Source organism: Oncorhynchus masou, unplaced genomic scaffold (assembly GCF_036934945.1).
Source record: "Oncorhynchus masou masou isolate Uvic2021 unplaced genomic scaffold, UVic_Omas_1.1 unplaced_scaffold_962, whole genome shotgun sequence".
Lineage (NCBI taxonomy): Eukaryota > Metazoa > Chordata > Actinopteri > Salmoniformes > Salmonidae > Oncorhynchus > Oncorhynchus masou.
Window position 1 is genome coordinate 50,001 of NW_027016119.1, and position 18,341 is coordinate 68,341.

Here is an 18,341-nt window from a genome sequence, read left to right on the forward strand (position 1 = left end):
ATGTCTAAGTGTTATAATGTTGTGAGTGTTCAAAATGCCTGGGTGTTCTAAATGTTCTGATTGTTCTAAATGCCCGAGTGTTCTAAATGTGGAGTGTTCTAAATGTTCTGAGTGTTCTAAATGTTCTAAATGCCTGAGTGTTCTAAATGCTCTGAGTGTTCTAAATGTTCTGAGTGTTCTAAATGTTCTGAGTGTTCTAAATGCCTGAGTTTTCTAAATGTTCTGAGTGTTCTAAATGCCGGAGTGTTCTAAATGCCTGCGTGTTCTAAATGTGGAGTGTTCTAAATGCCTGAGTGTTCTAAATGTGGAGTGTTCTAAATGTTCTCAGTGTTCCAAATGTTCTCAGTTTTCTAAATGTCAGAGTGTTCTAAATGTCCGAGTGTTCTAAATGTCAGAGTGTTTTAAATGTCTGGGGTGTTCTAAATGTCTGAGTGTTTTAAATGTTTGGGTGTTCTAAATCTCTGAGTGTTTTAAATGTCTGGGTGTTCTAAATGTCCGGGTGTTCTAAATGTCTGAGTGTTTTAAATGTCTGGGTGTTCTAAATGTCCGGGTGTTCTAAATGTCTGAGTGTTTTAAATGTCTGGGTGTTCTAAATGCCTGAGTGTTCTAAATGTGGAGTGTTCTAAATGTTCTGAGTGTTCTAAATGTTCTAAATGCCTGAGTGTTCTAAATGTTCTGAGTGTTCTAAATGTTCTGAGTGTTCTAAATATTCTGAGTGTTCTAAATGCCTGAGTGTTCTAAATGGTCTGAGTGTTCTAAATGGTCTGAGTGTTCTAAATGTCTAAGTGTTATAATGTTGTGAGTGTTCAAAATGCCTGGGTGTTCTAAATGTTCTGATTGTTCTAAATGCCCGAGTGTTCTAAATGTGGAGTGTTCTAAATGTTCTGAGTGTTCTAAATGTTCTAAATGCCTGAGTGTTCTAAATGCTCTGAGTGTTCTAAATGTTCTGAGTGTTCTAAATGTTCTGAGTGTTCTAAATGCCTGAGTTTTCTAAATGTTCTGAGTGTTCTAAATGCCGGAGTGTTCTAAATGCCTGAGTGTTCTAAATGTGGAGTGTTCTAAATGCCTGAGTGTTCTAAATGTGGAGTGTTCTAAATGTTCTCAGTGTTCCAAATGTTCTCAGTTTTCTAAATGTCAGAGTGTTCTAAATGTCTGAGTGTTTTAAATGTCTGGGGTGTTCTAAATGTCTGAGTGTTTTAAATGTTTGGGTGTTCTAAATGTCTGAGTGTTTTAAATGTCTGGGTGTTCTAAATGCCTGAGTGTTCTAAATGTGGAGTGTTCTAAATGTTCTGAGTGTTCTAAATGTTCTAAATGCCTGAGTGTTCTAAATGTTCTGAGTGTTCTAAATGTTCTGAGTGTTCTAAATATTCTGAGTGTTCTAAATGCCTGAGTGTTCTAAATGGTCTGAGTGTTCTAAATGGTCTGAGTGTTCTAAATGTCTAAGTGTTATAATGTTGTGAGTGTTCAAAATGCCTGGGTGTTCTAAATGTTCTGATTGTTCTAAATGCCCGAGTGTTCTAAATGTGGAGTGTTCTAAATGTTCTGAGTGTTCTAAATGTTCTAAATGCCTGAGTGTTCTAAATGCTCTGAGTGTTCTAAATGTTCTGAGTGTTCTAAATGTTCTGAGTGTTCTAAATGCCTGAGTTTTCTAAATGTTCTGAGTGTTCTAAATGCCGGAGTGTTCTAAATGCCTGAGTGTTCTAAATGTGGAGTGTTCTAAATGCCTGAGTGTTCTAAATGTGGAGTGTTCTAAATGTTCTCAGTGTTCCAAATGTTCTCAGTTTTCTAAATGTCAGAGTGTTCTAAATGTCTGAGTGTTTTAAATGTCTGGGGTGTTCTAAATGTCTGAGTGTTTTAAATGTTTGGGTGTTCTAAATGTCTGAGTGTTTTAAATGTCTGGGTGTTCTAAATGTCCGGGTGTTCTAAATGTCTGAGTGTTTTAAATGTCTGGGTGTTCTAAATGTCCGGGTGTTCTAAATGTCTGAGTGTTTTAAATGTCTGGGTGTTCTAAATGTCCGGGTGTTCTAAATGTCTGAGTGTTTTAAATGTCTGAGTGTTCTAAATGTCCGGGTGTTCTAAATGTCCGGGTGTTCTAAATGTCTGAGTGTTCTAAATGTCCGAGTGTTCTAAATGTCTGAGTGTTCGATATGTCTGAGTGTGTTAGATCTCATGTGTTACATTCTCCTACATTCATTTTACATTTCCACAAACTTCAAAGTGTTTTCTTTCAAATGATACCAATATTATGCATAGTTAAATAAAGGTTACATTTGAAATAATAAAAAATAATATCAGGCAGTTAGATTTGGGTGTCATTTTCCTCCCCCCTCTCTCTCCCCTCTCTCCTCTCTCTTTCCCCTTCCCTCCTCTCCTCTCCCCTCTCCTCTCTCTCATCTCTCTCCTCTCTCCTTTCTCTCCTCTCTCTTTCCCCTTCCATCCTCTCCCTTCTCCTCTCTCTCCTCTTTCTCATCTCTCTCATTCCCCTTTTTCTCTTTCCCCCCTCTTCTCTTCTCTCCCCTTCCCTTTCTCTCCTCACTTTCCCATTCCCTCCTCTTCCCTCTCTTCTCTTCTCTCCCCTTCCCTTTCTCTCACTCTCATTCCCCTTTCTCTCTTTCCCTAACTCTTCTCTTCTCTCCCATTCCTTTTCTCTCCTCTCTTTCCCTTCCCCCTCTCTCCTTCCCTTTCTCTCCTCTCTTTCCCCTTCCCCCCTCTCTCCTTCCCTTTCTCTCCTCTCTTTCCCCTTCCCTCCTCTTCCCTCTCTTCTCTTCTCTCCCCTTCCTCTCCTCTTTCCCCTTCCCTCCTCTTCCCTCTCTTCTCTTCTCTCCCCTCCCCTTTCTCTCACTCTCATTCCCCTTTCTCTCTTTCCCTAACTCTTCTCTTCTCTCCCCTTCCCTTTCTCTCCTCTCTTTCCCCTTCCCTCCTCTTCCCTCTATTCTCTTCTCTCCCCTTCCTCTCCTCTTTCCCCTTCCCTCCTCTTCCCTCTCTTCTCTTCTCTCCCCTTCCCTTTCTCTCCTCTCTCTCCTCCCCCTTCCCTCCTCTCTTCTCTCTCTCCCCCTTTCTTCTCCTCTCTCTCTTCCCCTCTCTCCTCTCTCTTTCCCCTTCCCTCCTCTCCCCTCTCTTCTCTCTCCCCCTCTCTTCTCTCTCTCCCCCCTCTCTCTTCTCTCTTCCTCCTTCTCTCTCATTCTCCTCCCCCTCTCATTCCATTTCCCTCTCCCCCATATTTCTCCTCCCCCTCTACTTCCATACTTCTCTCAATCTCTCTGTGAAAATGTCAAATTCTCTGAAGACAACTGTTTTATTTTAAAGGAAGGCTGATACAGCAGGAATGAATGGCTGTATCATTCTCTTGTCTCTTTCTCTCAGTCTGTCTCTTCTCTCTCCATCTATCCCCGTCTCTCTCTCTTTCTCTCAGTCTGTCTCTCCTCTCTCCATCTATCCCCGTCTCTCTCTCTTTCTCTGTCTGTCTCTCCTCTCTCATCTATCCCGTCTCTCTCGCTTTCTCTCAGTCTCTCTCCTCTCTCCATCTATCCCCATCTCTCTCTCTCTCCTCCCCTTTCTCTCCTCTCTCCATCTATCCCCGTCTCTCTCTCTCTCTCTCTCTCAACGTCTGTCTCTCCATCTATCCCCATCTCTCTCTCTATCTCTCAGTCTGTCTCTCTCCTCTCTCCATCTATCCTCGTGTTGGGCAGGCTAGTATAATCTCTCCTTCTCTCTCTGTGTCTGTCCCCCTCCCCTCCCACTCTCTCTCTCTCTCTCGCCCCTCCTCTTTCTGTGTCTGTTCCTCCCTCCCTCCCTTCCTCACCTCCTTCTCTCTCTCCACCCCCCCCCTGTCTCTCTAAGGTCCTAGATGTTAAGGTCATATTTCTGATGCATTATCGGAAAAATGTCAAACACTGACAGGTAGTGACATTCTAATCTACAGAGCTACGCAAACACGCACACACGCACACACGCACACACACACACACACACACACACACACACACACACACACACACACACACACACACACACACACACACACACACACACACACACACACACCTTTCTCCCCAGAGTGCAGGCTGTGTGGTGTCAGGATCGATGCAGTGAGCCAAGCAAAAGGCCCTGGTCTAATCTCAGACACACTGCAGAGCAACACACCTCTCCCCTGTCACACACACTAATACACACTGCAGTGAGCCAAACAAAAGGCCCTGGTCTAATCTCAGACACACTGCACCGCTTGGAGCCCCCCCCCCCCATTTCCTCCTACCTTAACATCCTTGGTGATCATGGAGTCCCCCCTGTTTCCTCCTACCTTAACTTCCTTGGTGTTCATGGAGCCCCCCTGTTTCCTCCTACCTTAACATCCTTGGTGTTCATGGAGCCCCCCCCACCGTTTCCTCCTACCTTAACATCCTTGGTGTTCATGGAGCCCCCCCCAACTTAACATCCTTGGTGTTCATGGAGCCCCCCACCTTAACATCCTTGGTGTTCATGGAGCCCCCCACCCCACCGTTTCCTCCTACCTTAACATCCTTGGTGTTCATGGAGCCCCCCCCACCTTAACATCCTTGGTGTTCATGGAGCCCCCCACCCCACCGTTTCCTCCTACCTTAACATCCTTGGTGTTCATGGAGCCCCCCCCTCCCTCCTACCTTAACGTCCTTGGTGTTCATGGAGCCCCCCCGTTTCCTCCTACCTTAACATCCTTGGTGTTCATGGAGCCCCCCCCCGTTTCCTCCTACCTTAACATCCTTGGTGTTCATGCGTGTTCCTTCCTTCCCAACAAAGATGTCATCTATATCCACCAGGATGTGACGCTCCAACCCCAACGACAACTTCCTGTCCGTGAGGTAAGTGATAGCGTCCATCAATAGGAGCCTGTGTAGCCAGTAGCCCAGGTCGTGTCCGAAGATGACCCTTTGAACACCGTCAAAATGCCCCGCATCCAACACCACCGTAGCCCGTAGGCCCCGACTGAAACCAGGGACTGGATTATCTCCGCTGCCCACTCCGGGGCCTCCTCCCTGGGCCGTGCCTGGACAACAGCCTGGTAGGAGGAGTGGTTGGAGGAGAATGTGGTCCAGTCATCACCAGGGAGTGGTCCACGGTCCGTCTCAGCCCGAGTCAGGTGGAGGAGGGGCGAACGTGACATCACAGAGGCGTCTCGGAGCGCCTGATTGGTCCGTAGCAGCAGGGGAAGACCCCGGAGATTCAGCAGGGGCGGAGAGTTCTGATTGGCTCTGTGGAAGGTGATGATGCCGACTCGATAACGGAGACAGTACTGGGGGACAACAAGGGACAACATTTGGCAAGAGGCAGCTGACAACCAGACGAACGTTAGTGAACGTTAGTTAATGTTAGCTGACAACCAGACGAACATTAGTGAATGTTAGTTAATGTTAGCTGACAACCAGACGAACGTTAGTTAATGTTAGCTGACAACCAGACGGACGTTAGTGAATGTTAGTTGACAACCAGACGAACGTTAGTTAATGTTAGCTGACAACCAGACGAACGTTAGTTAATGTTAGCTGACAACTAGACGAACGTTAGTTAATGTTAGCTGACAACCAGATGAACGTTAGTTAATGTTAGCTGACAACCAGACGAACGTTAGTTAATGTTAGCTGACAACCAGACGAACGTTAGTGAATGTTAGTTGACAACCAGACGAACGTTAGTGAATGTTAGCTGACAACCAGACGAACGTTAGTTAATGTTAGCTGAAAACCAGACGAACGTCAGTTAATGTTAGCTGACAACCAGACGAACGTTAGCTGACAACCAGACGAACGTTAGTTAATGTTAATTGACAACCAGACGAACGTTAGTGAACGTTAGTTAATGTTAGCTGACAACCAGACGAACGTTAGCTGACAACCAGACGAACGTTAGTTAATGTTAGTTGACAACCAGACGAACGTTAGTGAACGTTAGTTAATGTTAGCTGACAACCAGACGAACGTTAGTGAATGTTAGTTAATGTTAGCTGACAACCAGACGAACGTTAGTTAATGTTAGCTGACAACTAGACGAACGTTAGTTAATGTTAGCTGACAACCAGATGAACGTTAGTTAATGTTAGCTGACAACCAGACGAACGTTAGTTAATGTTAGCTGACAACCAGACGGACGTTAGTGAATGTTAGTTGACAACCAGACGAACGTTAGTGAATGTTAGCTGACAACCAGATGAACGTTAGTGAACGTTAGCTGACAACCAGACGAACGTTAGTTAATGTTAGCTGACAACCAGATGAACGTTAGTTACTGTTAGCTGAAAACCAGACGAACGTTAGTGAATGTTAGTTAATGTTAGCTGACAACCAGATGAACGTTAGTTAATGTTAGCTGACAACCAGACGAACGTTAGTGAACGTTAGCTGACAACCAGACGAACGTTAGTTAATGTTAGTTGACAACCAGACGAACGTTAGTGAATGTTAGTTAATGTTAGCTGACAACCAGACAAACGTTAGTTGACAACCAGACGAACGTTAGTGAATGTTAGTTAATTTTAGCTGACAACCAGACGAACGTTAGTTGACAACCAGACAAACGTTAGTGAATGTTAGTTAATGTTAGCTGACAACCAGACGAACGTTAGTTAATGTTAGTTGACAACCAGACGAACGTTAGTTAATGTTAGCTGACAACCAGACAAACGTTAGTGAATGTTAGTTAATGTTAGCTGACAACCAGAAGAACGTTAGTTAATGTTAGTTGACAACCAGACGAACGTTAGTTAATGTTAGCTGACAACCAGACAAACGTTAGTGAATGTTAGTTAATGTTAGCTGACAACCAGACGAACGTTAGTTAATGTTAGTTGACAACCAGACGAACGTTAGTTAATGTTAGCTGACAACCAGACGAACGTTAGTTAATGTTAGTTGACAACCAGACGAACGTTAGTTAATGTTAGCTGACAACCAGACGAACGTTAGTTAATGTTAGCTGACAACCAGACGAACGTTAGTGAATGTTAGTTAATGTTAGCTGACAACCAGACGAACGTTAGTGATCGTTCAACAGCTGTCTGTTCCAGGGGTCAGTGTGTCTGTTCCAGGGGTCAGCGTGTCTGTTCCAGGGGTCAGCGTGTCTGTTCCAGGGGTCAGCGTGTCTGTTCCAGGGGTCAGCGTGTCTGTTCCATGGGTCAGCGTGTCTGTTCCAGGGGTCAGTGTGTCTGTTCCAGGGGTCAGTGTGTCTGTTCCAGGGGTCAGTGTGTCTGTTCCAGGGGTCAGTGTGTCTGTTCCAGGGGTCAGTGTGTCTGTTCCAGGGGTCAGTGTGTCTGTTCCAGGGGTCAGTGTGTCTGTTCCAGGGGTCAGTGTGTCTGTTCCAGGGGTCAGTGTGTCTGTTCCAGGGGGTAGTGTGTCTGTTCCAGGGGTCATTGTGTCTGTTCCAGGGGTCAATGTGTCTGTTCCAGGGGTCATTGTGTCTGTTCCAGGGGTCAGTGTGTCTGTTCCAGGGGTCAGCGTGTCTGTTCCAGGGGTCAGTGTGTCTGTTCCAGGGGTCAGCATGTCTGTTCCAGGGGTCAGTGTGTCAGTTCCAGGGGTCAGTGTGTCTGTTTCAGGGGTAAGTGTGTCTGTTCCAGGGGTCAGTGTGTCTGTTCCAGGGGTCAGTGTGTCTGTTCCAGGGGTCAATGTGTCTGTTCCAGGGGTCATTGTGTCTGTTCCAGGGGTCAGTGTGTCTGTTCCAGGGGTCAGCGTGTCTGTTCCAGGGGTCAGTGTGTCTGTTCCAGGGGTCAGTGTGTCTGTTCCAGGGGTCAGTGTGTCTGTTCCAGGGGTCAGTGTGTCTGTTCCAGGGGTCATTGTGTCTGTTCCAGGGGTCAGTGTGTCTGTTCCAGGGGTCAGTGTGTCTGTTCCAGGGGTCAGTGTGTCTGTTCCAGGGGTCAGTGTGTCTGTTCCAGGGGTCAGTGTGTCTGTTCCAGGGGTCAGTGTGTCTGTTCCAGGGGTCAATGTGTCTGTTCCAGGGGTCAGTGTGTCTGTTCCAGGGGTCAGTGTGTCTGTTCCAGGGGTCAGTGTGTCTGTTCCAGGGGTCAGTGTGTCTGTTCCAGGGGTCAGCGTGTCTGTACCTGGTGTAGCAGCTGTCTGTTCCCGGGGTCAGTGTGTCTGTACCTGGTGTAGCAGCTGTCTGTTCCCGGGGTCAGTGTGTCTGTTCCCGGGGTCAGTGTGTCTGTTCCAGGGGTCAGTGTGTCTGTTCCACGGGTCAATGTGTCTGTTCCCGGGGTCAGTGTGTCTGTTCCAGGGGTCAGTGTGTCTGTTCCAGGGGTCAGTGTGTCTGTACCTGGTGTAGCAGCTGTCTGTTCCCGGGGTCAGTATGTCTGTACCTGGTGTAGCAGCTGTCTGTTCCCGGGGTCAGTGTGGGCGTACTTCAACAGACTCTCGTAGATGACCAGGATGTAGCGACCACGCCCCTTTGAAAAAAAGAGAACAACGTAAAACAGCTTGTTACACTTCTGTTGTGACGTAACCACGGCAACGTGCGGTTGGCTTTTGATGTGTTACAGGTCCTTTGTGATTTTAGATGTAACCACGGCAACGTGCGGTAGCTTCTGTGTTGGGGGTAGAAGCTGTTCAACAGTCTACTGTTTCAGGGGTAGAAGCTGTTCAGCAGTCTACTGTTTTGGGGGTAGAAGCTGTTCAGCAGTCTACTGTTTCAGGGGTAGAAGCTGTTCAGCAGTCTACTGTGTTGGGGGTAGAAGCTGTTCAACAGTCTACTGTTTCAGGGGTAGAAGCTGTTCAGCAGTCTACTGTTTCAGGGGTAGAAGCTGTTCAGCAGTCTACTGTTTCAGGGGTAGAAGCTGTTCAGCAGTCTACTGTTTCAGGGGTAGAAGCTGTTCAGCAGTCTACTGTTTCAGGGGTAGAAGCTGTTCAGCAGTCTACTGTGTTGGGGGTAGAAGCTGTTCAACAGTCTACTGTGTTGGAGATAGAAGCTGTTCAACAGTCTACTGTGTTGGGGGTAGAAGCTGTTCAGCAGTCTACTGTTTCAGGGGTAGAAGCTGTTCAACAGTCTACTGTTTTGGGGGTAGAAGCTGTTCAGCAGTCTACTGTTTCAGGGGTAGAAGCTGTTCAGCAGTCTACTGTGTTGGGGGTAGAAGCTGTTCAACAGTCTACTGTTTCAGGGGTAGAAGCTGTTCAGCAGTCTACTGTTTCAGGGGTAGAAGCTGTTCAGCAGTCTACTGTTTCAGGGGTAGAAGCTGTTCAGCAGTCTACTGTTTCAGGGGTAGAAGCTGTTCAGCAGTCTACTGTTTCAGGGGTAGAAGCTGTTCAGCAGTCTACTGTGTTGGGGGTAGAAGCTGTTCAACAGTCTACTGTGTTGGAGATAGAAGCTGTTCAACAGTCTACTGTGTTGGGGGTAGAAGCTGTTCAGCAGTCTACTGTTTCAGGGGTAGAAGCTGTTCAACAGTCTACTGTTTTGGGGTAGAAGCTGTTCAGCAGTCTACTGTTTCAGGGGTAGAAGCTGTTCAGCAGTCTACTGTTTCAGGGGTAGAAGCTGTTCAACAGTCTACTGTTTTGGGGGTAGAAGCTGTTCAACAGTCTACTGTTTCAGGGGTAGAAGCTGTTCAGCAGTCTACTGTTTCAGGGCTAGAAGCTGTTCAACAGTCTACTGTTTCAGGGGTAGAAGCTGTTCAGCAGTCTACTGTTTCAGGGGTAGAAGCTGTTCAGCAGTCTACTGTGTTGGGGGTAGAAGCTGGTCAGCAGTCTGCTGTGTTGGGGGTAGAAGCTGTTCAGCAGTCTACTGTGTTGGGGGTAGAAGCTGTTCAGCAGTCTACTGTTTCAGGGGTAGAAGCTGTTCAGCAGTCTACTGTGTTGGGGGTAGAAGCTGTTCAGCAGTCTACTGTGTTGGGGGTAGAAGCTGTTCAACAGTCTACTGTTTCAGGGGTAGAAGCTGTTCAGCAGTCTACTGTTTCAGGGGTAGAAGCTGTTCAACAGTCTACTGTGTTGGGGGTAGAAGCTGTTCAGCAGTCTACTGTTTCAGGGGTAGAAGCTGTTCAGCAGTCTAATGTTTCAGGGGTAGAAGCTGTTCAACAGTCTACTGTTTTGGGGGTAGAAGCTGTTCAGCAGTCTACTGTTTTGGGGGTAGAAGCTGTTCAGCAGTCTACTGTTTCAGGGGTAGAAACTGTTCAGCAGTCTACTGTTTTGGGGGTAGAAGCTGTTCAGCAGTCTACTGTGTTGGGGGTAGAAGCTGTTCAGCAGTCTACTGTTTCAGGGGTAGAAGCTGTTCAGCAGTCTACTGTTTTGGGGGTAGAAGCTGTTCAACAGTCTACTGTGTTGTGGGTAGAAGCTGTTCAGCAGTCTACTGTTTCAGGGGTAGAAGCTGTTCAACAGTCTACTGTTTCAGGGGTAGAAGCTGTTCAGCAGTCTACTGTTTTGGGGGTAGAAGCTGTTCAGCAGTCTACTGTTTTGGGGGTAGAAGCTGTTCAGCAGTCTACTGTTTCAGGGGTAGAAGCTGGTCAGCAGTCTACTGTTTTGGGGATAGAAGCTGGTCAGCAGTCTACTGTGTTGATGGTAGAAGCTGTTCAGCAGTCTACTGTTTTGGGGATAGAAGCTGTTCAACAGTCTACTGTTTCAGGGGTAGAAGCTGTTCAACAGTCTACTGTTTTGGGGGTAGAAGCTGTTCAGCAGTCTACTGTTTTGGGGGTAGAAGCTGTTCAGCAGTCTTCTGTTTTGGGGGTAGAAGCTGTTCAGCAGTCTTCTGTTTTGGGGTTAGAAGCTGTTCAGCAGTCTACTGTTTCAGGGGTAGAAGCTGTTCAGCAGTCTACTGTTTTGGGGGTAGAAGCTGTTCAGCAGTCTTCTGTTTTGGGTGTAGAAGCTGTTCAACAGTCTACTGTGTTGGGGGTAGAAGCTGTTCAGCAGTCTACTGTTTCAGGGGTAGAAGCTGTTCAACAGTCTACTGTTTCAGGGGTAGAAGCTGTTCAACAGTCTACTGTTTCTGGGGTAGAAGCTGTTCAGCAGTCTACTGTTTCAGGGGTAGAAGCTGTTCAGCAGTCTACTGTGTTGGGGGTAGAAGCTGTTCAGCAATCTACTGTTTCAGGGGTAGAAGCTGTTCAGCAGTCTACTGTTTCAGGGGTAGAAGCTGGTCAGCAGTCTACTGTTTTGGGGGTAGAAGCTGTTCAACAGTCTACTGTTTCAGGGGTAGAAGCTGTTCAACAGTCTACTGTTTTGGGGGTAGAAGCTGGTCAGCAGTCTACTGTTTTGGGGGTAGAAGCTGGTCAGCAGTCTACTGTTTTGGGGGTAGAAGCTGTTCAACAGTCTACTGTTTTGGGGGTAGAAGCTGTTCAGCAGTCTACTGTTTCAGGGGTAGAAGCTGTTCAGCAGTCTACTGTTTTGGGGGTAGAAGCTGTTCAGCAGTCTACTGTGTTGGGGGTAGAAGCTGTTCAACAGTCTACTGTTTTGGGGGTAGAAGCTGTTCAGCAGTCTACTGTTTTGGGGGTAGAAGCTGTTCAGCAGTCTACTGTTTCAGGGGTAGAAGCTGTTCAACAGTCTACTGTTTTGGGGGTAGAAGCTGTTCAGCAGTCTACTGTTTTGGGGGTAGAAGCTGTTCAACAGTCTACTGTGTTGGAGGTAGAAGCTGTTCAACAGTCTACTGTTTTGGGGGTAGAAGCTGTTCAGCAGTCTACTGTTTTGGGGGTAGAAGCTGTTCAACAGTCTACTGTTTCAGGGGTAGAAGCTGTTCAGCAGTCTACTGTTTTGGGGGTAGAAGCTGTTCAGCAGTCTACTGTTTCAGGGGTAGAAGCTGTTCAGCAGTCTACTGTTTCAGGGGTAGAAGCTGTTCAACAGTCTACTGTTTTGGGGGTAGAAGCTGTTCAGCAGTCTACTGTTTCAGGGGTAGAAGCTGTTCAGCAGTCTACTGTGTTGGGGGTAGAAGCTGTTCAGCAGTCTACTGTTTCAGGGGTAGAAGCTGGTCAGCAGTCTACTGTTTTGGGGGTAGAAGCTGTTCAACAGTCTACTGTGTTGGGGGTAGAAGCTGTTCAACAGTCTACTGTTTTGGGGGTAGAAGCTGTTCAGCAGTCTACTGTTTTGGGGGTAGAAGCTGTTCAGCAGTCTACTGTTTTGGGGGTAGAAGCTGTTCAGCAGTCTACTGTTTCAGGGGTAGAAGCTGTTCAACAGTCTACTGTTTTGGGGGTAGAAGCTGTTCAGCAGTCTACTGTTTTGGGGGTAGAAGCTGTTCAGCAGTCTACTGTTTTGGGGGTAGAAGCTGTTCAGCAGTCTACTGTTTCAGGGGTAGAAGCTGTTCAACAGTCTACTGTTTTGGGGGTAGAAGCTGTTCAGCAGTCTACTGTTTTGGGGGTAGAAGCTGTTCAGCAGTCTACTGTTTTGGGGGTAGAAGCTGTTCAACAGTCTACTGTTTCAGGGGTAGAAGCTGTTCAACAGTCTTCTGTTTCAGGGGTAGAAGCTGTTCAGCAGTCTACTGTGTTGGGGGTAGAAGCTGGTCAACAGTCTTCTGTTTTGGGGGTAGAAGCTGTTCAGCAGTCTACTGTTTTGGGGGTAGAAGCTGTTCAGCAGTCTACTGTGTTGGGGGTAGAAGCTGGTCAACAGTCTTCTGTTTTGGGGGTAGAAGCTGTTCAGCAGTCTACTGTTTTGGGGGTAGAAGCTGTTCAGCAGTCTACTGTTTCAGGGGTAGAAGCTGTTCAGCAGTCTACTGTTTCAGGGGTAGAAGCTGTTCAACAGTCTACTGTTTTGGGGGTAGAAGCTGTTCAGCAGTCTACTGTTTCAGGGGTAGAAGCTGTTCAGCAGTCTACTGTGTTGGGGGTAGAAGCTGGTCAACAGTCTTCTGTTTTGGGGGTAGAAGCTGTTCAGCAGTCTACTGTGTTGGGGGTAGAAGCTGTTCAGCAGTCTACTGTTTCAGGGGTAGAAGCTGTTCAGCAGTCTACTGTTTTGGGGGTAGAAGCTGTTCAACAGTCTACTGTTTTGGGGGTAGAAGCTGTTCAACAGTCTACTGTTTTGGGGGTAGAAGCTGTTCAACAGTCTACTGTTTTGATGGTAGAAGCTGTTCAACAGTCTACTGTTTCAGGGGTAGAAGCTGTTCAGCAGTCTACTGTTTCAGGGGTAGAAGCTGTTCAGCAGTCTACTGTTTCAGGGGTAGAAGCTGTTCAGCAGTCTACTGTTTCAGGGGTAGAAGCTGTTCAGCAGTGTACTGTTTCAGGGGTAGAAGCTGTTCAGCAGTCTACTGTTTCAGGGGTAGAAGCTGTTCAGCAGTCTACTGTTTTGGGGGTAGAAGCTGTTCAGCAGTCTACTGTTTCAGGGGTAGAAGCTGTTCAGCAGTCTACTGTGTTGGGGGTAGAAGCTGTTCAGCAGTCTACTGTTTCAGGGGTAGAAGCTGTTCAGCAGTCTACTGTTTCAGGGGTAGAAGCTGTTCAGCAGTCTACTGTTTCAGGGGTAGAAGCTGTTCAGCAGTCTACTGTTTCAGGGGTAGAAGCTGTTCAGCAGTCTACTGTTTTGGGGGTAGAAGCTGTTCAACAGTCTACTGTTTTGGGGGTAGAAGCTGTTCAACAGTCTACTGTTTCAGGGGTAGAAGCTGTTCAGCAGTCTACTGTTTCAGGGGTAGAAGCTGTTCAGCAGTCTACTGTGTTGGGGGTAGAAGCTGTTCAACAGTCTACTGTTTCAGGGGTAGAAGCTGTTCAGCAGTCTACTGTTTCAGGGGTAGAAGCTGTTCAGCAGTCTACTGTTTTGGGGGTAGAAGCTGTTCAGCAGTCTACTGTTTCAGGGGTAGAAGCTGTTCAGCAGTCTACTGTGTTGGGGGTAGAAGCTGTTCAGCAGTCTACTGTTTCAGGGGTAGAAGCTGTTCAGCAGTCTACTGTTTCAGGGGTAGAAGCTGTTCAGCAGTCTACTGTTTTGGGGGTAGAAGCTGTTCAGCAGTCTACTGTTTCAGGGGTAGAAGCTGTTCAGCAGTCTACTGTGTTGGGGGTAGAAGCTGTTCAGCAGTCTACTGTTTTGGGGGTAGAAGCTGTTCAGCAGTCTACTGTTTCAGGGGTAGAAGCTGTTCAGCAGTCTACTGTGTTGGGGGTAGAAGCTGTTCAGCAGTCTACTGTGTTGGGGGTAGAAGCTGTTCAGCAGTCTACTGTTTCAGGGGTAGAAGCTGTTCAGCAGTCTTCTGTTTTGGGGGTAGAAGCTGTTCAGCAGTCTTCTGTTTTGGGGGTAGAAGCTGTTCAGCAGTCTACTGTTTCAGGGGTAGAAGCTGTTCAGCAGTCTACTGTGTTGGGGGTAGAAGCTGTTCAGCAGTCTACTGTGTTGGGGGTAGAAGCTGTTCAGCAGTCTACTGTTTTGGGGGTAGAAGCTGTTCAGCAGTCTACTGTGTTGGGGGTAGAAGCTGTTCAGCAGTCTACTGTTTTGGGGGTAGAAGCTGTTCAGCAGTCTACTGTTTTGGGGGTAGAAGCTGTTCAGCAGTCTTCTGTTTTGGGGGTAGAAGCTGTTCAGCAGTCTACTGTGTTGGGGGTAGAAGCTGTTCAACAGTCTACTGTGTTGGGGGTAGAAGCTGTTCAACAGTCTACTGTGTTGTGGGTAGAAGCTGTTCAGCAGTCTACTGTGTTGGGGGTAGAAGCTGTTCAGCAGTCTACTGTTTCAGGGGTAGAAGCTGTTCAGCAGTCTACTGTTTTGGGGGTAGAAGCTGTTCAACAGTCTACTGTTTCAGGGGTAGAAGCTGTTCAACAGTCTACTGTTTTGGGGGTAGAAGCTGTTCAGCAGTCTACTGTTTTGGGGGTAGAAGCTGTTCAGCAGTCTACTGTTTCAGGGGTAGAAGCTGGTCAGCAGTCTACTGTTTCAGGGGTAGAAGCTGTTCAACAGTCTACTGTTTCAGGGGTAGAAGCTGGTCAGCAGTCTACTGTGTTGGGGGTAGAAGCTGTTCAGCAGTCTACTGTTTTGGGGGTAGAAGCTGTTCAACAGTCTACTGTTTTGGGGGTAGAAACTGTTCAGCAGTCTACTGTTTCAGGGGTAGAAGCTGTTCAACAGTCTACTGTTTCAGGGGTAGAAGCTGGTCAGCAGTCTACTGTTTCAGGGGTAGAAGCTGTTCAGCAGTCTACTGTTTTGGGGGTAGAAGCTGTTCAGCAGTCTACTGTTTCAGGGGTAGAAGCTGTTCAGCAGTCCACTGTTTTGGGGGTAGAAGCTGTTCAGCAGTCTACTGTTTTGGGGGTAGAAGCTGTTCAGCAGTCTACTGTTTTGGGGGTAGAAGCTGTTCAGCAGTCTACTGTTTTGGGGGTAGAAGCTGTTCAACAGTCTACTGTTTTGGGGTAGAAGCTGTTCAGCAGTCTACTGTTTTGGGGGTAGAAGCTGTTCAGCAGTCTACTGTTTTGGGGGTAGAAGCTGTTCAGCAGTCTACTGTTTTGGGGGTAGAAGCTGTTCAGCAGTCTACTGTTTTGGGGGTAGAAGCTGTTCAACAGTCTACTGTTTTGATGGTAGAAGCTGTTCAGCAGTCTACTGTTTCAGGGGTAGAAGCTGTTCAGCAGTCTACTGTTTTGGGGGTAGAAGCTGGTCAGCAGTCTAATGTTTTGGGGGTAGAAGCTGTTCAGCAGTCTACTGTTTTGGGGGTAGAAGCTGTTCAGCAGTCTACTGTTTTGGGGGTAGAAGCTGTTCAGCAGTCTACTGTTTTGGGGGTAGAAGCTGTTCAGCAGTCTACTGTTTCAGGGGTAGAAGCTGTTCAGCAGTCTACTGTTTTGGGGGTAGAAGCTGTTCAGCAGTCTACTGTTTTGGGGGTAGAAGCTGTTCAGCAGTCTACTGTTTTGGGGGTAGAAGCTGTTCAGCAGTCTACTGTTTTGGGGGTAGAAGCTGTTCAACAGTCTACTGTTTCAGGGATAGAAGCTGTTCAGCAGTCTTCTGTTTCAGGGGTAGGAGCTGTTCAGCAGTCTTCTGTTTCAGGGGTAGAAGCTGTTCAGCAGTCTTCTGTTTCAGGGGTAGAAGCTGTTCAGCAGTCTACTGTTTCAGGGGTAGAAACTGTTCAACAGTCTACTGTTTCAGGGATAGAAGCTGTTCAGCAGTCTTCTGTTTCGGGGGTAGAAGCTGTTCAGCAGTCTACTGTTTTGGGGGTAGAAGCTGTTCAGCAGTCTACTGTTTTGGGGGTAGAAGCTGTTCAGCAGTCTACTGTTTCAGGGGTAGAAGCTGTTCAGCAGTCTACTGTTTTGGGGTAGAAGCTGTTCAGCAGTCTACTGTTTTGGGGGTAGAAGCTGTTCAGCAGTCTACTGTTTTGGGGGTAGAAGCTGTTCAGCAGTCTACTGTTTTGGGGGTAGAAGCTGTTCAACAGTCTACTGTTTCAGGGATAGAAGCTGTTCAGCAGTCTTCTGTTTCAGGGGTAGAAGCTGTTCAGCAGTCTACTGTTTCAGGGGTAGAAGCTGTTCAACAGTCTACTGTTTCAGGGATAGAAGCTGTTCAGCAGTCTTCTGTTTCGGGGGTAGAAGCTGTTCAGCAGTCTACTGTGTTGGGGGTAGAAGCTGTTCAGCAGTCTACTGTTTCAGGGGTAGAAGCTGTTCAACAGTCTACTGTTTTGGGGGTAGAAGCTGTTCAGCAGTCTACTGTTTTGGGGGTAGAAGCTGTTCAACAGTCTACTGTTTCAGGGGTAGAAGCTGTTCAGCAGTCTTCTGTTTCAGGGGTAGAAGCTGTTCAACAGTCTACTGTTTCAGGGATAGAAGCTGTTCAGCAGTCTACTGTTTCAGGGGTAGAAGCTGTTCAGCAGTCTACTGTTTCGGGGGTAGAAGCTGTTCAGCAGTCTACTGTGTTGGGGGTAGAAGCTGTTCAGCAGTCTACTGTTTTGGGGGTAGAAGCTGTTCAGCAGTCTACTGTGTTGGGGGTAGAAGCTGTTCAGCAGTCTACTGTTTCAGGGGTAGAAGCTGTTCAGCAGTCTACTGTTTTGGGGGTAGAAGCTGTTCAGCAGTCTACTGTTTTGGGGGTAGAAGCTGTTCAGCAGTCTACTGTTTTGGGGGTAGAAGCTGTTCAGCAGTCTACTGTTTTGGGGGTAGAAGCTGTTCAACAGTCTACTGTTTCAGGGATAGAAGCTGTTCAGCAGTCTTCTGTTTCAGGGGTAGAAGCTGTTCAGCAGTCTACTGTTTCAGGGGTAGAAGCTGTTCAACAGTCTACTGTTTCAGGGATAGAAGCTGTTCAGCAGTCTTCTGTTTCGGGGGTAGAAGCTGTTCAGCAGTCTACTGTGTTGGGGGTAGAAGCTGTTCAGCAGTCTACTGTTTCAGGGGTAGAAGCTGTTCAACAGTCTACTGTTTTGGGGGTAGAAGCTGTTCAGCAGTCTACTGTTTTGGGGGTAGAAGCTGTTCAACAGTCTACTGTTTCAGGGTAGAAGCTGTTCAGCAGTCTTCTGTTTCAGGGTAGAAGCTGTTCAACAGTCTACTGTTTCAGGGATAGAAGCTGTTCAGCAGTCTACTGTTTCAGGGGTAGAAGCTGTTCAGCAGTCTACTGTTTCGGGGGTAGAAGCTGTTCAGCAGTCTACTGTGTTGGGGGTAGAAGCTGTTCAGCAGTCTACTGTTTTGGGGGTAGAAGCTGTTCAGCAGTCTACTGTGTTGGGGGTAGAAGCTGTTCAGCAGTCTACTGTTTCAGGGGTAGAAGCTGTTCAACAGTCTACTGTTTCAGGGGTAGAAGCTGTTCAGCAGTCTACTGTTTCAGGGGTAGAAGCTGTTCAGCAGTCTACTGTTTTGGGGTAGAAGCTGTTCAGCAGTCTACTGTTTCAGGGGTAGAAGCTGTTCAACAGTCTACTGTTTCAGGGTAGAAGCTGTTCAGCAGTCTACTGTTTCAGGGGTAGAAGCTGTTCAGCAGTCTACTGTTTTGGGGGTAGAAGCTGTTCAACAGTCTACTGTTTCAGGGGTAGAAGCTGTTCAACAGTCTACTGTTTCAGGGGTAGAAGCTGTTCAGCAGTCTACTGTGTTGGGGGTAGAAGCTGTTCAGCAGTCTACTGTTTCAGGGGTAGAAGCTGTTCAGCAGTCTACTGTTTCAGGGGTAGAAGCTGTTCAGCAGTCTACTGTGTTGGGGGTAGAAGCTGTTCAGCAGTCTACTGTTTTGGGGATAGAAGCTGTTCAGCAGTCTACTGTGTTGGGGGTAGAAGCTGTTCAGCAGTCTACTGTTTTGGGGGTAGAAGCTGTTCAGCAGTCTACTGTGTTGGGGGTAGAAGCTGTTCAACAGTCTACTGTTTCAGGGGTAGAAGCTGTTCAGCAGTCTACTGTTTCAGGGGTAGAAGCTGTTCAGCAGTCTACTGTTTCAGGGGTAGAAGCTGTTCAGCAGTCTACTGTGTTGGGGGTAGAAGCTGTTCAGCAGTCTACTGTGTTGGGGGTAGAAGCTGTTCAGCAGTCTACTGTTTCAGGGGTAGAAGCTGTTCAGCAGTCTACTGTGTTGGGGGTAGAAGCTGTTCAGCAGTCTACTGTT

General features: G+C 47.4%; 1 pseudogene; it reads right to left on the minus strand.

The window, feature by feature from the left end:
- The window catches only part of LOC135538419 (bifunctional heparan sulfate N-deacetylase/N-sulfotransferase 4-like), an 85,836-nt pseudogene that overhangs the window by 47,431 nt on the left and 20,064 nt on the right, over positions 1 to 18,341 (minus strand).